Source organism: Antechinus flavipes, chromosome 1 (genome assembly GCF_016432865.1).
Source record: "Antechinus flavipes isolate AdamAnt ecotype Samford, QLD, Australia chromosome 1, AdamAnt_v2, whole genome shotgun sequence".
In the NCBI taxonomy this organism is placed as follows: Eukaryota; Metazoa; Chordata; class Mammalia; order Dasyuromorphia; family Dasyuridae; genus Antechinus; species Antechinus flavipes.
In genome coordinates this window covers 120,794,876-120,819,972 of record NC_067398.1, presented here as the reverse complement: position 1 = coordinate 120,819,972, position 25,097 = coordinate 120,794,876, and the positions used below count along the sequence as shown (strand labels likewise).

The 25,097-nt window shown below is 35.0% G+C and overlaps 1 long non-coding RNA gene across 1 annotated transcript; it reads left to right on the top strand.

The window, feature by feature from the left end:
• Positions 1 to 1,958: 1,958 nt before the first annotated feature.
• LOC127556675 (uncharacterized) lies at positions 1,959 to 24,083 on the top strand. The gene is made up of 3 exons (XR_007952491.1): positions 1,959 to 2,758; positions 13,945 to 13,972; positions 23,450 to 24,083. It is a non-coding gene; the product is annotated as an uncharacterized LOC127556675 (long non-coding RNA).
• Positions 24,084 to 25,097: the final 1,014 nt, after the last annotated feature.

The following is a 25,097-nucleotide window of genomic DNA, read 5'->3' as shown; positions in this document are numbered from 1 at the left end:
GAGAAAGAAATAAGCATTTATATAGCACCTAGCATGTGCCAGAGCCTGTGCTAATAGTATCTTATCTCATTTGATCCTTACAACAACCCTAGAAGATAGGGGTGATATTCCTATTATGTAGTAAGGCAATTTTGAGTGCTTAAGTTATTTTGACTATTAGGAATGTTAAATTTAATCACAAAAGATCTATGAAAGATGTAGAAAGATCTACATCTAGAAAAAGAATTGATAAATAGAAGAAAGAAAAAAAGAAATTTACGTGATAATTTTATTATATATTTAAAAGGAATAGCAAGTTGTACATAATAGTTTTGCAGTTTCATGCGCAATCATCTTTTTTTATTCTACTGTTATAAGAACACTTGCTTTATTTCATAAACTTAAAATAAAATAAATACAATTTTAAAATAAAAAACTGTGGCAAATAGGGTTAAGTGACTTCACTCAACTGCTAGGTTTCTGAGGCCAAATTTAAACTCAAATCTTCCTGACTTCAGGCCCAGCATTCGAGCCACTTTGCCACTTAGCTCCTATTATTATAGATAATTTATCATAGATTTAGGGCTGGAAGCAAATTTGGAGGCCATGTAGTTCAATTCCTTCATTTGATAGATGTCAAATGAAGAAACTGAGGCACAGAAGGCCAGAGTGATTTGTACAAGGTCATGCAGGTAAGTGGCTTCTGGTGTGTAGGATGAGCTGGGCTGAGGGTAGAGGCTTGAGAAGAAAGGGTTGAAGTGATTATTCTGGTGAAAGTGAACTAGAATCAATAAAAAGCAAATAAAAAGATTAATAAAGTGCACAAGGTGAGGTGATGCTGTGTCTCTCTCTATCTATCCATCCATCCATCCATCTATGTATCTATCTATCCATTTGTCATCTATATACATCTCTATGTACATATCATCTATCTATGTATCTATTTGTATTTGTACATGTATATGTATATGTAAACATATATGCAACGTGTACAGGTACATAAGGCTATAAACATGCATGTGTATGTGTATATATACATATGTATATATGTGTATCAGTATGAGTATATATACATGTATTTTATATGTATCATGTATGTGTATGTATATATATGTATCTGTATATTGGATGAAAAAATGTCTTGTGATTCAAGAAACATTTAGCAACCAGATAGTAGCTGGGGAGAAGGGTTCAAAGGTTGGTGTTTAAATTTTATCAGTAAGAGTAATGTCTGTCTGAAATATTATCTGAAGTAATCACTAGAATCCTGGATCAGGAATCAGTGAAAGTTGAGTTCAGTTCCAGCCTCTGACAATTACTAATTTTTTCGTTTTTCTTTTAACTTTGAATTAGTCACGTCTTTGAAATTCTCTTGTGGTGTGCTTTAGTGAGAGCTGCTGTCATTTTTTCCCAACATTTTCACTTTACATACAGCTTACAAAGCACTTTACTCATGGCATTCTTTGGAGGTGGCTAATATTATAATTTTTATTCTCATTTTGCAGATGAACAAATTGAGGATCAGAATAAATTACCCCAATCCACATATTGTAAGTGGCAGAGCTGGGACTTGAACCCACATCCTCATAAAATAGAGAGTTGGACTCAATGGCATCGGAAAAAAACCTTTCACAATTTTATGAAGATTGCGACACATCCACAATACCTCAGTGAATCTTGTTTGATCCAAAGGAATACATCTCTAAAAGTGAAATTTCTGCTACCTAGGGGAAGGTAATAGGCAAGGAGAGGACAAAGATTCCTCCTTCCCCTCCTCATTCTTGCTCTTTATTTCAGTTCATGTAGATGACTCCTCTCTCCTTAGTGAAAGGCAGGCTCTGACTTTAGGGGCTGTCCTGAAGAGCTAAGACAACCCAGCCAGAGGAAAAGATGTCCTGCGAGGCTACTGGAAAGTCTGGAATGGAGTTCTCCAACCTTCCTGGGGGAAATCTGGGAGCTGCGTTTGGGGATGTGTCCAACCCGTGGGAAGTCTCCATTTCCCTTCTGGCAGATGAGAACAAATGCTTCATTGAAGAGTTAATAACTCATGTTTTGGAAGCCATGAGCACTATGTAGTTCCCAGGAATTCAGATATTTTATTTCTCACGTAGTGAGAAAGACCTAGTGGATAAAATGGCAAGGATTAGAAATAAAACCTGCATGTTGCCCCGATGAGAAACACAAACAGAAAGTCACCGGATAGTTGGGAGCTATTCATTTAAAGAGACAGCATGCATGCTTGCCCAGAGTTCAAATTTCAAAAGCAATCATTAGACGAGTTATGGCAAGCTCTGTAATCAAGGCTCTCCTGATTTTATCCCACTCAGATTGGGGCTCCACTGAGACAATCATTTCTTATATTTCCTGCTCCTGGCTTTCTCTTTAAAATTATTGCACTACTTCTTTTTTTTGTTTGTTTCACAAATTATACACAGTCAGCATTTGGCACTTCATAAAAGTTTACTGATTAGAATGCATGTATTTCTCACCTCTTACCATTCCTGGGTGGAGTGCTTGAGTAGGTGAGAGTGTGGAGAGTAAAGGGCAACTACAATGTAGAAGAATGAATAGGAGAAACTTATCCAGGCAGAGGAAGGCAGATCCATTAGGAAAAAAGGTGAAAAGGAAATATGGCTCCTGTAGAAAACATTTGCTGCTGAAACTCAGAACATGAATACCCAAATACTAAAGAAAATATTCTCGGAGCTACCCTGGAAGCCACTAAGAAACTTTCCAGTAAATGGAGAAGGATGACTGGACAGGTAACTTGGAATATGAGGTATGACTACTTTAATAAAAATATCTACATATATCTTAAGAGTTGCCAAATGTTTTGCAATAACATTTACTGGTTGTTAAATTCATAATAAAAGATAATATAATGATAGCTTGGCTGTTTACTGTAAAAATAATAATTCTGTCTTTTTTTTTTCTTTATAGTCAACTAGGACGAGATAAGCTCTTACATATGTCCTAGACAGACTGTTTATTTTCTGGTTTGAAAAAATGGATTGGATGTGGCTCAGACATGTTAGAAAAGTCACTTACGTTTTAAAGGAAGATAGAGGTTTGGGGCTGCATCTATTGGGGGCTGACACTTCCTAGCCAGAAACATCCTTTCTCTTCCATGTAATCCTTGCTCCCATCTCACGGTAAAATGTACAATTATCCCTGCCACATAGCTACTTTCTCCAAGGTGTTTTGATATAACATAACATAAGAAACATAATAAATTGAAAGAGAATTTTGGGGGATAGTTCAGTGGAAGTTACAGATGATACATGAAAGCCAGCAGAGAACACAGAGCTTATGACCAAAAACACTTAATCCAATTTTACAATAAAATACTATAAACACCTCATAAAAAAGAAAAAAAAATTGGATTTCTTTCAGATATAAAAGAAGAGCCAAAACATTTAACATGGATTTTCCAGATGGAAGTGTGGGTGATATGACCCCTAATGCCTGTGATATGGAAGGAATAATTGTACAAAATATGACTACAGAGTCACAAGACAAATCTTTTGTACAAAGAGATAATTTAAATTAAATTAAATATTTTGATGAGTCTTAGGAAGCTTTAAGAAGAAATTTAGAGAACACAGACATTGTAGTAGGGAAAAGAGTTCTGAATTTCAAGTTATAATCTGTCAGTTATTACCTCTATCACTTTGGGCACATAACTGGGGCTCTCTGAGCTGCCATTTCATCATCTATAAAATGAGCAGGTTGGATTTGGTAACCTCCAAGGTCCCTTTCAGTTCTAGAGCCATTAGGATCTTATGAAGAAGAAAATCAATCTCAATACTTCATAGTAACTGTTTGTTTTCCCACCTCAAATGAAACTGGTATTTGGTACATTCACCTTAAATCCCAGACTGGACCTAGAATGGTTTCTGGTTGTTTCCAAAAGACAAATTCACTCTCAAAAAATGAAAATTTTATGTCATTTTAGAGAATGTAGTGATTCCCAAGGAAGAGCTTTCAACATGTTTTTGGTCAATAGTGGTATTTTTAGAATAAATAAATGGTCTTCCACAGTGACTTATGTGGAATGGACAGGTACTTACTTAAATACCTTTGTCTCTAAGTTGTTTAAGAAAAAATATCATCATATTATAGTCAAATCTGTTTTCTACTTCTTCTGAAATACCTTGCTTATGTTCTTAAGGGAAGAGAATAAGCATTTATTTAGCACCTACTACATGCCATGCATTGCACTAAGTAAGCATTTTATAGATATATCATTTTATCCTCACAACAACTCTGGAAATAGGCGCTACTATTATTCCCATTTCATAGTTGAGGAAACTGAGTCAGACAGAAATTAAATGGCTTGCCTAGAGTTACATAGCTAGTGTATCTAAGGCCAGATTTGAACTCAGGCAGAGTTCTATCCACTGGGGTCATCTGTTCTTTTAGTTGTATCTAACTCTTTGTGACTCCATTTTGAGATTTTTTTCTTTGCAAAAATTCTGGAATTGTTTGCCATTTTCTTCTCTAGCTCATTTTACAGGTAAGGATTCTGAATCAAACAGGACTGAGTGATTTGCTCAGGATCACACAGCTAGTAAGTATTTGATGACAGCCTTGAATACAGGAAGATGAGCCTTCCTGACTCCAGAACCAGCACTTTGTTATGCATCATGATGCTGCCTTACTGCCCACTGGGTTACCCAGATGCCTCTCAGGTAGTAAACTAATAAAGAAATTTTATAAAATCTTTCTAGAAAACTTGAGTATGAACCATATTTTCTATTTTACCATCATAAGATCAACTCTTTCTCCATAATATTCTTAATATTATTGACATAATCATTTTCGATGTTATATTATTATCTTGAAGATAGACTACAAGAAGTAGAAATAGTGACAAAGTAGTGACATAGGAAACTTTTTAAAGGGACAGCTTGTAACAATCAACACTATATGACATCTTCATTCTAATAAATGTCTTTTGGAAAAGCTCAGTGGAAAGCCAAGCAGACACACCTTAAAAATATAATCAAATATACCCAATCTCATGAATTATGAGATATGTATAGGCGTATTCTTTAAAAATTGTGTCCAAGTTTCTAGAGAATGTTGTTATAGTCAGGAAACTGATGATCAGATTTGTAAATCAGAATTGGGTTCTGGCCCTTCTTTGACTCTAGTTGTGAGAACTTTGGACAAATTATTTTTTTGCATATTGCAATAGCATTTCCCTCCCCCCATCTGTAAAATAAAGGAGAACTAAATGATCTGCTACTCCTTTTGAATTGGTTAATACACACCTTATGGCATTCTGTATGTATTAATTATCAAGAAGGTAGTTGAATTTTATATTTTCTATAGCAGAAAAATAAAAGCATAAATCATTAAGAGTTTAAAAGAATTTATACTTTTCCCCCTATAACTTATTGTAATGAAAGTCATTGGACAGAAACATTTGAGAATTCTTTTTATTAATACAACACCCTAGTTGTATTAATTAAGACTCAGTATACTTTCTATAATGTTAGCACATAGTTTAAGTAAACATAAGTTTCTATGTCTTTTACAAGGAAACAAAGTAAACAAAGTTATCACCACAGTTCCAGAGACTCCTATAATTTTAATATATGCATAGAATATACCCTATGAGGTCTTTAAAGGTCTTTAAAACTGGATCTTCTTTTCTCCTAGAGTAAATGCTTTATTAAAATCGGTAAGCAAGAGACCTCAAAGGATTTTGTATTTTCTATACACTAAATCAATAGAGTAATCATAAAGTTGTAAAAATCATTTTTTTCCTGTGAAAAATTGTCTAAATATGGGTGTTACTTTCTCATGTTTTCATCAAGGACTCTTTCCATGTATGTAGAGCATTCCCATAAGTATTTTATACAGAGAGGAAAGCAAGTACTTGAATCAATAGTTGTTGATGTTTTAGTAATCACTCTGTTTTTTGTTTTTTTTTAATAGACATGTCATTTGTGATGTTTTCCATTCTTTCGATCTTTATTTTTTGAAGCAGCTAATGGCATAATGCATAAATTGTTTGGCCTTGAGTGACTCTGGTTAAATCATTTAATCTTGTTTGTCTCAGTTTCTCTACCCTAAAATGAAGATACTATTAGCATCTACTTCATAGGACTATTGTAAGGTTCAAATGAATAACACCTGTTTTTTGAAAAGTGTATAGAATGGGCTTACCACATAATAGGCACTATATGCTTATTCTACTTCCTGCCTTTTTGGATATCTTGAAAATTTAAACCTCAGTGTCTTTAAGGTTGCATTGCCTTCATTATGTATTTTGGGAGGTGTCAAGGGGGAGTGTTGTCTGGCCAAGTACAAGTTTCTAACTACACTGTCTTGAGTATGAATATTAATTACTTCCTTGAATAATATGTCAAATCCCATCTTATTCCATTTTGCTATCTGCATTACCTTGAACAAACTGTTGAAATTCTCTGGGTTTAAGCTTCTTTATCTGTAAAATGAGGAGGCTAATCTACTTGATTTATAAGGACTCTTCCAATTTTAAATCTATCATCCAGTGGATCCTATGTTAAGTACTATGATGGTAGATACAAATATGGCAATTCTAAATACTGTTATTGATTTGTAACAAGTCATCCATCCCTTTTGCATGCCTAAATAGTAGATATGTGAGTTTATATCTCTTAAATCTTCTTCCAGTTTGTATAACCTGATTTAGCTGGCTCTCAAGCTAAGCTTTCTTAATAAGAAAATGGATATTTTTTTCAATATTATTCATAGTCTTTTCTTCTTCTCTATGTAACATAGGCTTTGGAAATACTATCCCAACTTTCATTAACACTGGGAGTCAAATTCCCTAAGAGAACAGCTTCTACATTTTTACTGAAAATTCCAGGGATAGGCTTAAGGAGTTGAGGGTTAATTTTCCAGTGCTAGTTTTTCTGAACCTGCTCATGAGGATTCTCAATAGATGCCAATTAATCAGTCAGGCTTATTTAATTTTTAGAAAATGGTATTTTACCATAGAGATAATAAAGTACAGTTGTAAACATTCTCCCACCAAAATCTGTGACTTACTCTCTACAAGTACATACAGAAGTCAGGAGAAAATGGACTCAAACTCATAGAACATGTAGCAAAGAAGAATGACTCATAGCTCCTGAAATTCCCTTTGATGGAATCCTTAAGATATGGTTTTTCTTCTGGGCTCTTTGTAAAGCTTTAATCTGCTTTACCTTACTTGAGCCTGTCCTTGTCTCCTAATGCAAACATTGCCAACAGCTGTGGCAGATATGTGGGTAGAGTGCTGATGGGGAAATAGGAAGTCTAAAATCCTCTAGACCTTCAGAGTGAGTTAGACCTCCAATTAATGTGTAAAGACAGAGGCTGAAAATGTGGCAAAAGTACTTCCCCTTTCCCCTCATCTCTTATATCTTCTAAGCTCTCTCCGAGATTAATATGGAATGCTCTCTTGGCTCCCTGCTCCCTTGAATCAACATCTAGCTTTATACCACTCTAGAGAGTGTAACTACGGCTCTTAGCCAATCCAAACAGACTTCCTGTTTAACCCAGAGAGGTGTCTTGATCTTGTTCCTTCATTGTGAACAATCAAGATGTTTTTACCTGATAAATATGACAGGAAGTGTCATCTTATTACTTATCCTTTTAGATAGATTTGGTTGATTTACTCAGTTGACCCCCATTAGCACATCTGTAATCTTCTACAGTTAAATAGCTGATGCTCTTGGCTGCCATATCTCTCTACCAGCAAGAAATATTTGAAGAAAAAAAAGTTTTAATATTATATATAAATAAGGTTTTTTTTTTTTTTAGTAGTCTATATAAGATTGCTAGTTAAGGCAATTTCTGGATTATTTTGGTCTCCTTGTGGTGACTATTTTGCATCAAGTAAACTTCAAAAAGTGGTGATGATCAGAGTTAGTGTCTTTATTTTTGTTGGCGCTTCTACAGTTGTGCAGTTTCTTCTGATAATTATCCTTTCTTTGAATTTGTCATAAATCTTGATCTTTGCTTAAATCAATGATCTGACCATACTCTCTATTTGGAGAAATAATTGGTGAAAAAACCTGTTTCTCTTTGCAGCATTCTACAATATTTTGTTCTCCTACCTTTCAGGGTTATTGTATCAAAAGAAAAATATTTGTAAAACATTTCACAAGTTATCTGGAATGTAGTAGATATTATATCTTTGCTAATTTTAAAGCCACATTTAACAGACTAGATGTCACCAGCTCTTATCCCTAGTTTTGCACTGACACCACCAGGTATTAAAGTTTATGTTAACAAGTTAATAGATGATCTTGGCAAGTTTTTCTTAAGCTTCTTTACTTTTTATTGCAGTTAACTCTCTTGTGGTCATTTTCCTACACTCAATGTAAGATTGCAGGTCAAGTGACTCATTAAATTCTTTTTCTTATTTATTCAGAGTGCATGATGAAACCAGTTCCTTAATTTGCGTTCCTGATAGAGGTCATAAACTGTTTTTATCATTTAGCTAGAATTTATTTCTGCCTTCCGATTTCCTTAATAAGAAGAACTTTGATGTGAATAAGATTTTTCTTTTACTAGGTTGTCATGTCATTACTACACTGGTTATTGGACAGATATGCCATGTTTAAGTGTCTCAACATTTAATAATTCATTTTGGTAGATGATTCAGAAACAGTATCCTCTGTTCTTTTTTTCTACCCCTGAAATCCATTTTTTATTTTTTTATTGCTGTGAGTTTCAGTGGCCAGAATATTTATCACCCAGTGATCAAATGTATAGTGATAAGCTTCCTTCCATATTTAGCTAGGCTGGTTCTTAGACAGAACATACATATAATCTATTGTCAGATCGAGGCTTGAACTACTCTCTCTCTCTCTCTTTTTCTCTCTCTCTCCATCTCTCCCTCTCTTCTCTCCATCTCTCTCCGTCTCTTTTCTCTCCATCTCTCTCTGTCTCTTTTCTCTCTGTCTCTCTCCATCTCTCTCCGTCTCTCTTCTCTCCTTATCTCTCCATGTCTCTCCATGTCTCTCCATCTTTCCATCTCCATCTCCATCTCCATCACTGTCTCTCTCTCCCCTTCTCCCCTGTCTGTCCACTTCTGTCCGTTTCAATATCTTTTTTCTTCTCTGCTTCTCTTTGTGATATATATATATGCTATATAATAACAACAATTATTATTGGTTACAAAGTAGATGATGATTTATATTGATAGGGGGATCTCCCTTGATTTGGGATTGTACTTGTGATTTCAATGGTTTGGGAAACCATTGAAAGTCCTGATTTGAGTTTTCCAAACCATTGAAATCACAAGTACAATCCAAAAAGATGTTAAATATGGGATTAGGTTCTGAGAATATAAAAAAAAAATAGGAATTCTTCCTCTATCTTTAATATCCCTTATCCCCCTAATTCTTGCCCTTATAGAGGTTCCATTCTGAATCTCTATTCTGCTTATCATTTTCTATTTGGTAGCGAATTTTTTGTGTACTTAATAATACTTTGTATTATATTTCCTCCTACTAGACCAAGAGCTCCATGAGGACAAAGATGTCTTCTATAATGCCAGACACACAACAGCTTGCTGTTATCTACAACTTTCAAAACACTTTCTCCATAATAATCCTGCATGACAGCTATAGCAAGTATTTTTATCTCCTTTTCACAGATGAAGAAAATGAAAGTAGTAGAAATTAAGTTTCAGCAATAGTTTCAGTTTGTGGATGCCAAAGCTGGAATTCAAACCTGGGTCTTTTCACTCTGAGCAATATGTTTTTTAACCTTAGAAATCTGCCCTTCATGCTACATTCATATACTGGTCTGCTGTTGGATCCTCAGTGTCCGTTGAATATAATTTAGTTGAACTGTAACCATATGATGTAAGAGTCTTATTATATTTATATACCTTGTGGACATATTTCCTGGATCCATACATCATTCACAATTTAATCTCTCTATATCCCTAGCTCAGATTTTATGTGTATCCCAGGAAAATACCTCTTTTCACTCTTACTTTAACCCTTATTTCTAGTGTACTGGTCCTCTAACTTCTGGCCTTTTTCTTCTCTTTCACATGACAATCTAGCTAAAGAAATTGTGGTGCAGGAGTATAATAGAATATCATTATGCTGTAAAAATGATGAATATGATGAATGTAGAGAAGTATACAAAGAATTATATAAACTGATGCAGAGTGAAGTAATCCATAGTAACCTCAACATGGGAGATGAAAAAAAATTACAGCAAAACAAAGCTAAATGTTTCAAAATCATAAGTACCAAGTTTGTCTGAAAGAAGAGAACCAATAAATGTGTACCCTAGCTTCTTTGCAGAAATTGAGGATAGGTATGCAACAATGCATAATATCACACATTTTGATGTGTTTTTGATTTTATTGATACTTGTCTTGCTCTTTTTTCACGTTTTTGTTAGGGTTCTCTGTGAAAAGTAAAGTAAAGGGGATGGGTACATTGAGAAAATGTGAGTGACATGTATATATATATATATATATATAATATATACACATACATACAGACATATATACATACATATATACATATATAATATTGATATTTTTATAGATCCATGACATTCTGAATAATCTTTCTCATGTACTGCTCTGATATCATCACTTCCCTGAACAAAACCATTAGTGGATCCTCATTGCCTACCAAATGATGTTTTATTCTGTTATTCAGGGCTATCATAATTTATTTTGTCTCATCTTTAATGTTTACCTTGCTTCCTATATTTCAAGAGGCAGCTAACCTTATTGGTACTTACTAGGGCAGCTGGTGACACAGTGAATAAAATGCTATGTGTGCTTTTAATAATAACAATGATAATATTTATATACTGCTTACTATATATCAGGTCATATGCTAAGAGTTTTACAATTATTATCTCATTTGTTTCTGAAAATAATGCTGAAAATTAGTGTTCTCTCTTCAGTGACTCCTAAAAAGAAGATACAGGACTTAGAACTAGAAGGAATCTTAGAAATCGTCTGTTTTAAGAGATTCTTAACTTTTTTGCATCATGGACCTTTTTGCTGTGTAGTGAATCCTCTGGAATCATGCTTGTTGTTTACATTATTAACTGAGAGAAATGTAAAGTTTCAATTAAAAGTGAATTAAATAAAGATGTAGTTTGTCCCCCATTCCAGTTCAGGGACTACCTGAAATCTATCCATGGATACCTCATGGCAGGGAGAAGTGGTTTGGACTCCAATTTAATTACCTCTTCTCTGATTCAACCAGTTAATTTTATAAATGTGGAGATTCAGGCCTCAAGTAATTCTCCTGTGGTAGATCACACAGTAGCAAAGCAGAGTAAGGATTTGAATACATATCTTCAGACTTAAGAATAAGTACTTAGTCCACAATTCCATACTGTCTCAATCTCCAACTAAAAAAGAAAATGAAAAGAGAGAATACAAACTCATGTATATATTCATGAATGTGTTTCTTTTGTTTGCCTAGACTTTAGTCAGAACTAGATAGTTATATTCACTAGATTGAAACTGAAAAATTCCAAAAGATCTCTTTTACTTCTTTGAAGAAATGTGCAGATAGTTCAAGGATTTCACTCTTGGTTGGTGTTTATCCTCACCTATTGCTGCTAAGGGCATTGCTGCCATAAATCTTCTTAATAATAGGATTCTTAGACTTCAGTTGAAATAATGAGCTCAAGTAACATCACTTTTGTCGCATCTAACTGGCTAAACCAGTTTCCAGGTGCTGGTGTGTGTGTATGTGTGTGTGTGTGTGTGTGTGTGTGTGTGTGTGTAATATTGGCACAGGGGTTAGACAATGATTTCACTGGCATTGGGAATTTCCTGGAGTGGAAGGAGATGTTAAATAACAGTCACTATGTGTCACAGCTAGACCTTCAATCTAGGTTCTCCTGAGTATACTGCTGACTCGCTTCACTACAGCATGTTGCCTCTCATTTTCTATACAATTGGTATAATAACTTTCCTGGGAGTTAATATTTAGTCATACTATAGAAAATGGGGGTCTTTAGAATATGCAAGTATTTCATGGCAACCACTTTGTATTTGTGTATGTATATGTGGGATGTTTGTGTATGTGTGTGTGAGTGAGACAGAAAGACAGACAGAGAAAGAGACACACAGAGAGAGACAGACAGAGATGTAGAGATAGAGACAGAGAAAGAGACAAAGACAGAGACAGAGACAGAGACAGATGGAGACAGAGAGACAGAGAGATGGAGAGACAGAGAAAGAGACAAAAACAGAGACAGAGACAGATAGACAAAGAAGGAGAGACAGAGACAGACAGAGATGGAGAGAGAGATAGAGACAGACAGACAGAGACAGAGACAGAGAGAACACAAATGACCAGTAGTGTTTTAGATAAATGCCCAGAAGTAAATCATGACTCAAACACTCTTGGGCGTTCCTTTTTAGTTATTGGCTAACTAAGCAGAGATGTTGGCTCTTAAGGGAAGAAATGCAAACACACCCATGGTATTCTTTAATAGCTATATACCAACAGAGTATGTTTTATATGCCTCCTTACACAGTTGGTCACAATTATCCATTGCAGATTAATTTAATGGCACTGCTTCAGTAGAGCATCTAGGTGCTAAATAATATCAAGTGATTAGTAGCATTTTACCAACTTTGTTTTTGGAGATGCCTCATAACATTCTACTACCAGAGGGGAATGGCATCATTTCCATTTTACAATGGAATTTTACTGAGGAAATATGGAAAACGGACCAAAGTCACATAACCAATCAGTCAGAGGGCCAAGACTAACATTCCCAATATTTTGTCTCAGAATCATATTCAGTGTATGAGACACAAAGCATCTCATATTGGCTATAAGCATCAGTACAAAGCAAGCTTCTGAATTGTTAAGGACTCAGTAGAGTGGGGTTAAGTTAAGGTGCATTTAGTACAGGTGTTTCCTAAGTCTCTATTTTGGGCCCTCTTCTTTTTTTACATCTTCCTTGGGGATCTCATCAGTTTCTGATCAGTTCAATGATCATCTCTCTGAAAAAGACTTCCATCTATACATCTGGACTGAGGCTTTCTTTTGAATTCCAATACAGCTTCAGAACCAAGGACTAAGGTCAAGGCCAATAGATTATTCTATAAGCATTTCAAACTCAGTGTCTAAAAGGAAAATTCATTATATTTTCTCCTAAACCCACTTTATTTTAAATTTTGAAGCAGATAGGTGATGAAAGGGACAGAAAACTGGGCCTGTAGTCAGAAAGCCCTGAATTCAAATCTTGCCTCTAACACTTACCAGCTGTGTGACCCTGAGCAAGTCATTAAAAAAGCCAAATTTCTATTTGCCTCAGTTCCACTAGTTATAAAATGAAAATAATAATAGTTCTAACCTTCCAGAGTTGTTGTGAGAATTAAATGAGATAATATTTAATAATTGCTTAGCACAATTTCAGGCACCCAGCAGGAGCTTAATAAATAATAAACATTCATTTATTCCCTTCCCCTTCCCTTGTTTCTGGAATCTGTGTGATTATTTCACTGAGTATAATGTGTGTGTGTGTGTGTGTGTGTGTGTGTGTGTGTGTTAGAGACAGAGACAGAGACAGAGACAGAGAGAGAGAGAGAGAAAGAGAGAGAGAATCAGAGATATGGAATGGAGTAGGTGGCATTTTTTGTGGAGTCAATATCCTTATGTTTATAGCACCACAGGTCATAGTTATATAATGCATGAAAAAAAGTTTATATATTACATGTATATACTATTCACTGGACAATAAGTGCTTTTATTCATTAATTGATTCATTTCTTCTTTTCTTCCTTCCTTTCTTTCTTTCTTCCTTCCTTCCTTCCCTCCTACCTTCCTTCCTTCCCTCCTACCTTCCTTCTTCTCCTTTCTCTCCCTCCCTCCCTCCCTTTTTCTCTGTCTCTCTGTCTCTGTCTCTCTTTGTCTCTGTCTGTTTCTGTCTCTCTCTCTCCATCCATTCCTCCCTTTCTCCATTTTATAGCTCAGAAAACTGAAGCAACAGACATCAGGTGAGTTGTTCAGTCTCACATCCTTTGTGTCTAAAGCTGGATTTGAATTTGGGGCTTCCTCACTCCAGGCCAAGTACTCTATTTATTATACCAACAATTGCTTCCATTAAAAAAAAAAAAAAGTTTATGTGCCAAGAACTGTGCTAAATGCTGAAAATACAAATAGAAAGATTATGAAGGTCTTTTGCTGATCCAGTTATTAAGATGTTATATAATCTTAGTTTTAACACTGAAACTCTTGTTTCCTGATCAGCAAAATGGTGATCATAACATCGACCCCCTTTTGGTCCTATTGAAATGACGAAGAAAAATGGCAGCCAAATAAATCACAACTATGTTGGTATTTTTCACCTGAACAATAATAATTATACGTAGCATTGTTTCTAGACTTACTCTCTTAACTCTTATTCCTACCAGGACACTGGGTCCATAGAAGGCTGTTGACAGCTTCTCCTCTTATGCTTCTTAGAGAGGGATGGGGGATTTTCAAGTACTAGCTTTCATGATTCCTTTCAATTTATTCTTCTCCAAGTCAAGTCAGTTAGCATTTACTTTAGCACCTACTATGTGCCAGGCATTCCACTACATTCTGTCAATGTAAAAAGACATAAACAAAAACAAAATTTCAATCTCATTTGATCTGTTAATATCTTCTCATTATCAATGAATACCAATTAGTTTTTACAAAAGGAATATTTACAGAGAAGGTATGGCAAGGAGTGAATACATACATATGCAAAGCAGTCAACTCTGGTGGTGTCATGTACTCCCACACACATGTCCACACACGGTTCGGAATATTCTTTTTTGGATCAAGAAAATTTGGGAGTGCTGAAAAATGGGATGCTTTTGAATATCTCAGTTAAGTCAGAAAGAAACTTAATTTATTAGCTGGACCAAATGGGTGTGATCCACTTTTTGTTGAGTGGGGACTTTCCAGGTATGTCTTTCTATTCCTTAACTCTTTAAGTGATATTCTTCTAGCTCTGAACCAGATGTGATCTATTACATAAATGGCCACCAATGCTTCCAATGTCTTTAGCAAAAAAAATTCCTCCCTCCCCCCTCCTTTCCTGACTAAGGATCATTATTTATACTTAACTCTATGTTGAGAATCAGACACCATACAGTTTTTATTCCCTTCCCTCACTACCTATTTCATGTATTTTATGAAATGAAAGATTCCTCTTTTCCTTTAAGAATGTGTATATTTATATATCTTATCCATCAAAATATCCTTGAATTTAGATGCTTCAGATGATTTGTTACATTCAATAGAAGTTCATATCTTATGAGGAAAAAATTGGAAACATCTAGTCTAGAGATAATTGAAATTTATGTAGATTTGCAGACTTTCCTTGCTTTTGAAAAACAATAACACCACAACAACAATCCTCTGGGATACAAACTAGAATTATAGGGATATTGAGACCTTCTGATCCTTTCTCTCCCTCCTTTTCTCATTTTAGAATGTGGCAGCTGAAACCCAAAGAGGCTATGTCACCAGCCTAGGATTATACAACTTCTACTGGCAGAGTATGGACTAGAAACCATACTTCTTCATTTAGGTATTCTTCCTCCAAAAAAGCAGAGCATTAATAAGAAATTATCAAGTTTTATGCTAATAACATATAAAAACATGTAAAATATTTGGTACAAAGTGAAGTCTGTGGAATCAGATAAATAACATATACAATAACTTGAACATGTGAAATGTATAATGTATAATCTTGACTGCCTCTTTATAAAGAGGGATATGAGAATTTATCTCCTTTTCAAAGTGGAAACTATGGGTAGGAAATGCTGCACATACTGTTGGACTATATTGCTGTGTTGGTTAGTTTTAATGAATTGCTAACCCCCACTCCCCCTTTTATTCTTGGTTATAAAAGAAACTTATCTAAGGAAGGAAAGGGAAGGGAAATATTGGGAAATTAAGTTGCTAAAAAACTCAAAAAATATCAATATAAGTTTTAAAAAAGAAAACCTTCCCTGCATGCAACAATTACAAGAAATTTCCTTAAATAGAATATTAAAGAAATTGTCCACAAGACACCATCCCCCCCCCAACAGTTTCAAAGGATGAGTATTTTTAGAAATAGCATAATTTTCCATCCAGTTTATTTAATTAACAAAGTGGATAAAATGGCACAAAATTAAAGGTGAGGATAGGGAGAAGGGGAATCAAGACCTTATGATAAAGAGGAGTAATTGATTTTTTCCCACAGATGAGCAGAATCTGGTTCTGTTTGAAGCATGGTAAATAATTTCTTACAATTGCTTTTAGAAAGAGACAGTCAACTTTGTAGATTCTATGCAACTTTAGATGGAGCAGTCTTCTCAAGGAAATTTTACTTATTGAAAAAGTTTTCATCCTTTTATAGACATTTTGATATGGGAAATGCAAACTTTCATTATTAAGTCTCCCCATATTTTGCTTCATAAGTTTGTTTCTTTCTAAAATCCTTAAAAATGTTTTAAAGACTTTTTTTCTTTTATCTTATTTTTCAATTAACAAGAATTTATTTTTCTCTCCTCCCTAAATTAAAAAAAATATATATATGTGCAAAATCAAGCAAACAAATTCTTATATTACCCCTGTCTCAAGGGTCTCTTCCTTTTCAGGTCTATCATTCTGTTAGGAAAGGGGTAGTGTGCTTTCTCATCTGTCCTCTGGAATCTCTGGTTGGTCTAAGCATGGATCAGAGTTGTTAAGTTGTTTATTTGTTTGTTTGTTTTTTTGCTGAGGCGATTGGGGTTAAGTGACTTACCCAAAAGTCATATAGCTAGGCAGTGTTAAGTGTCTGAGATCAGATTTGAGGTCAGGTTCTCCTTACTTCAGGGCTGGTGCTCTATCCACTGTGCCACCCAGCTGACCGGTTCTTAAGTCTTAATGTTTTTGATTTTTCAATGTTATTATCATATAAATTATTGTCCTGCTTCTGCAATGTAAAAACAGTGTTTATTATTTTTTTTCTCCTCCTTCAGATCAGAGGAGTAATTCATCTCTGCAGTCTACCTTCCTACTGCCGTACTAAAGGGAAGTGTTCCTTCTATTAAAGTCAAAAAGTTGGGGTTAGTTGAAACTGAGTGTTGAGAGATAGGGATTTTCTGCCAAGAAGAGTCAGAGTAGCAATCATCTCTGCTCATTTAGGAATTGAATTAGAACTCCCTGCCCCCTCCCCGCCAAAAAATTTAGGGATATGAATTTAAAAGGAAGCAAATTCATCTTTTATTAGGGATAATTGTTGTGTAGCATGGGACACACCTGCTGCAGTTTATGTTCCAGAAACAATGTATCTTTCACAGAATCCCCTAAAGTAGCTCAAGGCAATCTGGGAACAGCAGATCCATTGAACTGAATGAACATAAAATACCTAATTTAAACAAATAGATCTTTTGTGCTAGACAATCCTAAGTCTTACATGTCAGTCTCAAAACTAGATCGGAAATAAGCTTGGAAGGAGGGAATCTCAGGAACCACAAGACTAGCCAGCCCATCCCTAAATTACAGGTAATAGGCTTTTTGAAGGACATTGGATGAAATAAATCTCTAGGTGGGGTAAATAAGACAAACCTTCTGTCCTAGGTTTATCTGAAAGCTTAGAGGCTTTGACTAACTTAATAAGCCCCACTTGTCTGCCTGAGTGGAGAGTTAGTATTTTCTCACTCATGAGGAATTTTCAAATGATTTCGCTAAAGAAGTCATTGAGCCAGACTACCTGCTTAGGTGAGTAAGGACTAAGAGATGCCGACAAAACAGGAGGAAGAGTCTCCCAGGAATAAATGGATATCAAAGAAACTCTCATGGCCTGTATTGGCTACATTCAAAATAATAGAAGCTCACATCTATTTAGCACTTTACAATTTATATCTCTCAACTCAATTAATCCTTAGCACATCTAGTGGAAAAAATGGAATCAAAGAAGTTTGAATTCAAATTCCAATACTCATTTCTAGGAGATCTCAAACAAGTCATTTATTTTCTTTATCCTTGTTTCCTTATCTATAAAATGAGAAAATTAGACTTAATGCTCTCCTAAGGTCCCTTAGGCCCATAGCTAAAGTCTGCTCAAATGGTGAAGAGAGCTGATTGTTAAATTTTTAATGTGAGTGCTTACACAAATACTACAAATCAGGGCTTGATTTATCATTTTGTTGATTATCTGGAGTCCATACTCTGAATTTAAGAAAGCGGTGGAGAAAATGGTAATAATACAGATTAGATTTAAAAGTGCATTATGAAAAAAAAAAAACAGAATTAGTGAACTGAAAAGTGTATCATGGGTACATTTCCACTTGCTTCTCCCAGAGAACTGATTGTTAAACATATACCAGCACACTGGCTGGAAGAGCCCCAAATAAAAGCTTATGAAGTAGGTAGTATAATTACTATCCTTATTTCTCATGTAAGGGAATTGAATCTTAGTGGGATTCAGTAATAGTAGTAGTAGTAGTAGTAGTAGTAGTAGTAGTAGTAGTAGTAATAGTAGTAGTAGTAGTAGTAGTAGTAGTAGTAGTAGTAGTAGGTAGTAGTAGTAGTAATAGTGGTAGCAGTAGTAGTAATTAAGCAATAGCTAGTATGTATGTAGTACTTTAGGAGCAGGGGAATGATATAGTTAATAGAGTACTGGGTCTGAATCAGGAAGATCTGAGTTCATATCTAGCCTCAGATTTATTAGCTGTGTGATCTCAGGCAAGTCCCTTAACCCCAATTTAATTTCTTTATTTCTAAAATGGTGAGGCTGGAGAAGAAAATGGCCAACTACTTCAAGATCTTTGCTAAGAAAAATCCTGCTGTGAGATTTAAATAGAGTTGGATATGACTGAATGACAACATAGAGCACCTTGAGGTTTTCAAAGTGCTTAATATGTATTACACCATTTGACCTTCATAACGGCTCTCTGAAATAGATACTGTTATTTACCCATTTGACAAAAGAGGAAACTGAGGCTGAAAGATATCAAGTGACTTGCAAAAGATCACATAGTATATGAGATAGAATTTAGCTCTGGTTTTCTTGACTCCAATTCAAGCACCTAGCTACCCAAGATAACAGCCAAGATTTAAAGCAAGCTCTTCTGATCCAAATCCAAGGTGCGTTTTTTCCTATTAGATCATGTTGTCTTTTCTCACTACCTAAATACTGATGTATCCACCCAGCTCATGAAGTTCCACTTCCCTTGTTACCTCTGGCATCATCTGTGCAGAAGTGAACAATGATGCTGACTTGGCTTCTCTCCAGATGGTGCACCTGTTTCATATTAAGAGCAGCTTCCAGTATTTTCTGTTCTCCACACGTTCTGGACTTTTATCCTCTAAGAACGATTTATTACTTCCTCCTTCTTGCACTTTTTAGAAATCTGTATGGTGTGGGTCTAAAGTCACTGCTGTCCTCAATTGATTATCACCTGTTGCTACTTTAGGAGAAGCAAAGGAGTGTGGTGAGATGTGATGAAATTGGGTCAAGATTATAATACTGCTTTGGGGCTCAGTTTACTTATCTGTAAAAAAAAAAAAAAAGATGTTTGCCAGAGAATCTCCTGTTTCTTTCAGTTTTACTTTCAATTTTTATTTGAAAAAACCTTGGGGTTGGGTTTAAAGTGGGATAGAATAAGAGAGGTGTGGCAAGTGACATGGATCTTGAGAGCCTGAAATAGAGTATGAAAAATCTCCTCATTGACCTACAAAGAGCTAATGTGTATTTACTGAAAACAAAACATGAAGTGGAAAAGAACATATTTTGTTAAGCTAATGCTTGGAAAATATTGTAATAGAAAGATGTCTGATATGTTCAAAACAGGATATGAAGCTCCATCAATTAGCAGCTGCCTTAATTTCCCTTGATTTTGAGAATGTGACTCTATGCTATCTCATATTTCACCTGTCTTTATGGTTTCTCTGTTTTCTATGTATAAATCCTGATGTATATATTCTTTTATTAATTCAGCAATTGTTTATTAAGTACCAGGCACTGTGGTAAGTGCTGGGCATCCAAAGACAAAAGCAGTTCCTGACCTCAAAGAGTTTACATTCCATTGGAGGAAAAAACCTATGAACAAATAAATACATATAAAATATAAACAAAGCAAACACAGAGTAATATCAGAGAAAGGGAAGGTCCCAACAAAGGGGAACAGGAAAGGTGACATTTAGGAGGTAGTACTTGGACTTACTTGTGGGGCAGAAGTGAGGAGAGAGGACTTTTCAGGTATGGGGCACAACTAGGATGTCTGGCTAGAGCATAGAGGACAGTCAAGGGAAGGAATGTGATGCAATCCTGGAAAGGAGATCCGAAACCAGGCATTCTGGTGCCTCTGAAGGTACACAAAGGAAAAGGGAAATTGTGTTTTTTCCTCTGGAGGCAATAGGGAGCCACTTGTATGGCTTCATACCACAGCTCCCCTTCATTCTCACTATACATACCATGGGGGCAAGTAGTGGCTCAATGAATAGAGTTCTGGGTCTGGAGTTAGGAAGACTCAACTTCCTGAATTCAAATTCAGCTTCAGACACTTTTGTAACTGGGCAAGTCACTTAAAAAAACTTTGCCTCAATTTCCTGATCTATAAAATGATCCGGAAAAGGATATAGCAAACCATTCCAGTATTTTTGTCAAGAAAACCTCAAATGGCATCATGAAGAGTCAGACATGTTGAAATGACTCAACAACAACAAAAGCGATCTTTTCTTTTTTTATTAAGGCTTTTTATTTTTAAAATATATGCATAGGTAATTTTAGACATTCATCCTGACAAAACTTTGTGTTCCAATTTTTTTCTCCTTTCTTTCTCCCCCAACCCCTCTCCTAGATGGCAAGTAATCCAATATATGTTAAACATATGCAATTCTTCTATACATATTTCCACAAATAACATGCTGCACAAGAAAAATCAGATCAAAAAAGGAAAAAAATGAGAAAGAAAAGAAAATACTAGCAAACAACAACAAAAAGTGAAAATAGTATGTTGTGATTCACATTGTCTCCACAGTTTTCTCTCTGGGTGCAGAGGGCTCTTGAAGTGATCTTTTTTGAAAGATTACTATGAGCTTAAAGGCCCATGATTGGTACCATTTCTTCAGTATAGTCTTTTACTAGTCTATTTCCTCATGTAACATCCTACCTAGATCCAGAGACTGTAATTTGATCATCTGCTTTGTCTCTGAGAGTGCCTAGGTGGGATTACTCCCTGGGAAGATGACAAAATCCATAGCTGGTTCTTGTGGAGAAAAGGGGACAGATCAGATTTTTGCAATCTGTAGAGGTCTTCCCAAAGTTCAATACTGAGATGATTCAGGCCTCTGGAGATACAGCATCTTCTACCCTAAATTGTGTTATCCTTTAAGTGGAGATACCCAAAATATCACAAAAAAATACACTAGGATTGAGAGCTTGTTCACAAATAGCTATAGTTTCAAACCCCTTATTGATAATAAATATAAAGTATCAATAATGATTCATTTATATAGCTACAAAATCCCTTGCATATATAATTTGTTTATTGATTGCCCCAAACTACTAGTCTTTTTTTTAAAAATAGTTTTTTTTTTTAATTTTAAAAATACATGTAGATATATATTGGATTACTTGTCATCTTGGGGAAGGAGAGGGGGTAAGTAGGGTAAAATTTGGAACACAAGGTTTTGTAAGGGTCAATGTTGAAAAGTTATCTATGCAAATTATCTATGTTTTGAAAACAAAAAGCTTTAATAAAAATGGAAAAAATCTACCTACATAGTTTTCAACATTCACTCTTTCAAAACTTTATGTTCCAAAACGAATGTGAACTATTTGCATTTTTGTTTTTCTTTCCGAGTTGTTTTTACCTTCTGAATCCAATTCTCCCTGTGCAACAAGAGAACTGCTCGGTTCTGCAAACATATATTGTATCTAGGATATACTGCTACATATCTAACATTTATAGGACTGCTTGCCATCTAGGGGAGGGGGTAGAGGGAGGGAGGGGAAAAATAGGAACAGAAGCGAGTGCAAGAGATAATGTTGTTAAAAAAAATTACCCTGGCATGGATTCTGTCAATATAAAGTTATTATAAAATAAAATAAAATATATACTAAAAAAAAAAAAAAAAAAAAGGACAGGTCTAAAAAATAAATGAATGAATGAATAAAAAAAAAAAACCAAAAAAACTTTATGTTCCAAATTTTTCTCCCTCCCTTCCATCCATCTCCTATTCTTAGATACATATTATCACATTTATCATACTGCACAAGAAAAAATCAGATCAAAAAAAGGAAAAATAAGAAAGAAAACAGGAAGCAAGCAAACAACAAAGAAGGTGAAAATACTATGTTGTGATCCACATTCAGTCCCCCCTCTCTCTGGATGCAGATGACTCTCAACATCACAAGTCTATTGGAATTGGTCTGAACATTCAGTGTTGAAAAGAGTCACGTCCATCACAACTAATCATCACATAATTGTATTGTTGCTGTGTACAATGTTCTCTTGGTTCTACTCACTTTACTTAGCATAAATTCATCCAAGTCTCTCCAGGCCTTTCTGAAATCATCCTACTGATTGCCAAATTACTAATCTTGAGGACTTTTTGCAGTTTCTTATTTTGTTAATTTTTTAAAATTTCTTTAAACTCGTATTGTACATAGGGATCTATGGAGTTTTCAAGAAGGATTAGCACCAGAGATGTAAGGGCTTGTCAAGCCTTTTTGAGGACTTCTTTACCTTATGTATCTATCTGCTACCCAACTCTCACCTTTGACTCTAAGAAGCTATAACATGTAAAAACTGATAAAACTGTCTTTGGCAGATGGACTAAACAAGATTGAGAGTAACCAACAGGCCTCAAACCTACCAGTGAAGTAGGGATATGTCTACCCCCAAGTATGGGAAGACTTCTGCTAGAAAGGAGGGATGAGAACCAATTGTTCCATTAGCCATGAAGACAGCTGAAGCAGGGTTTTAGAGCTTAATTGGGTATCAAAGACACCCAGGTCATTCACTGCATCATGAGCTATTACCATTCATCTGATTTTTCTGCCACTGGACTTTAGTAACTCTGAAGGAGAAAGTGAATTTGACAACTTTGTGCAATTCTGCCTCATTTAAATCCAATTCACTCATGAGTCAAGACATCACCCCATAATACCACTGGTCCTTTTTGAAACAAAGAGTGAACCACATTTTGCATAGCATTCATCAGTTATTCCCAGCCTCATAGACTTGTTTGACTTATTCACAACCAATTTCTTTAGTATGCAGAAACTCTATAAAGCAAAATGTTAGTTGAGATATACTGCTTTTAAGATAGCATTATTTTACTTGATTTTAAACTTAAATATAAAATAGAAAAAGGGGAAAAAACATTGTCAGGGATACATGAGAGAATTCAAAATATAAAGCAATAAATTCCCATTTCAATAAAGCCTATATAGTAAATACTAAACATTATGGTCAAAGCTGTCCATTTACTTCTTTTTCTTTTTTCTTTTGCTCTAGGGAATACATTTTTAGACATAGTCTTCCGAGCTCTATGCTGACTCCAGACCACCCAGAGGAGTATTGCCACAACAGTCTTGACCTCTGTATTACAATCTCCCAGGGATGATGTCTGGGGCAGGATGATATTTCCTAGACTTTTTCGAATGAGCAAGAGCATCTTTTATTTCTAAAATAATTGCATCATATATTTTTATCATGTTTAACATATATTGGATTACTTGCAATTTAGGGGAGAGTGTGGGAGGAAGAGGGGGAAAATTGGAACACAAGGTTTTGAAAGGGTCAATGTTGAAAAATTATCTTTGCATATGTTTTGAAAACAAAAAGCTTCAATAAATAATAAAATAAAAATAACTGTATCCCACCCAATTGATATAAGCCCAGTTACCTAATTATCTGCCCGTACCTGGAAACAAGTAATTGTTGACCTAGGATGATTTGGTCTCTTGAAAGAATGAGGTGGGTCACCAATCTAATTCCACTGAAGAGTGACCAAAGCTGAGAAAAGGTACGCATGGACCTTTGGTCAGTTTGGAAAATCATGTCCATTCAACAATTCAAAATAATGTTTTTTGAAATATCTATAATGTGTTAAGCATTGTGCCAGGCCCTTGGATTGTAAAATCTAAACTTAAAGCAGTTTTTACTAGGGGTATTTTATATGTAGGAGAACAAATATGATGTGATGTGATTTGAAAAGATAAAGAAGAATTCTTGCTGGTGATCTCTGAAAGGTTAAGGAAAAGCTTCAGAAAAGAAGAAAGCCTCAACTTTTTATTAAAAATCTGCTATGTGGTACAAGATAAGGTTCCTGAGTTTAAACCCTCCTCCAAAGAGAGTTTATTCCAGACACAGAAGTTGGCTTTTACAAAAATGCATCGAAATGGAATATGAATGTTGAGGTTGTGAAATCAATCAATCAATTCATCAGCAAACAAATATTAAGCTACTACTATTTGCTAGATACTGCTGAGGCACTGAAGATGCAAGTACAAAAAAGAAGAAGAAGATTTCCTATTCTCAATAAGTTAATGGGGGAAACAAATAGATGTAAAAGTATATATAAGATAAAGTTAATGAACATATATACAACTAAGGTATATATACATACATATATGCATATATTAAGTAGTTAAGGACAGAGGACACTAAGAGGAGAATTAGGAGATGCTTGTAAAAAATGCTTGCATGAGTTACATTGGTTTTTTTCCCCCATCAGTATAAAATTTACTTGGTTAAAAAAAATTCAAATGCTGACTCTTCCCAGAAAAATTTAGCAGGATCTTTTATAATTTATTATAAAGTTGCATTGTTGAAACTTATTCACTGAAACATTTTTGACCATATTAATGCCTCATGTCCTCAAAATTATTTTTGAAATTCACATACAAATGAAAATGGAAAAAAGGACTAAAATCTAATTGTCTCTTATTTTTCCACTTGCAATCACATACTTAGGTTCCTTTTCACCTCATCAGGGAAAATATTTAACATTCAGAACTACTAACAACAGGAAGAGAGGTTGTTTTGTTTTATTTTGAGAATGATGAATGTTTCTTATCCCATGTGGAGTTTAAGCATGTTCTGTTCTCCCTGTATGCAGCATGCTAGCTGGATATCTTTTGGCATGATTATGGCATGCTTG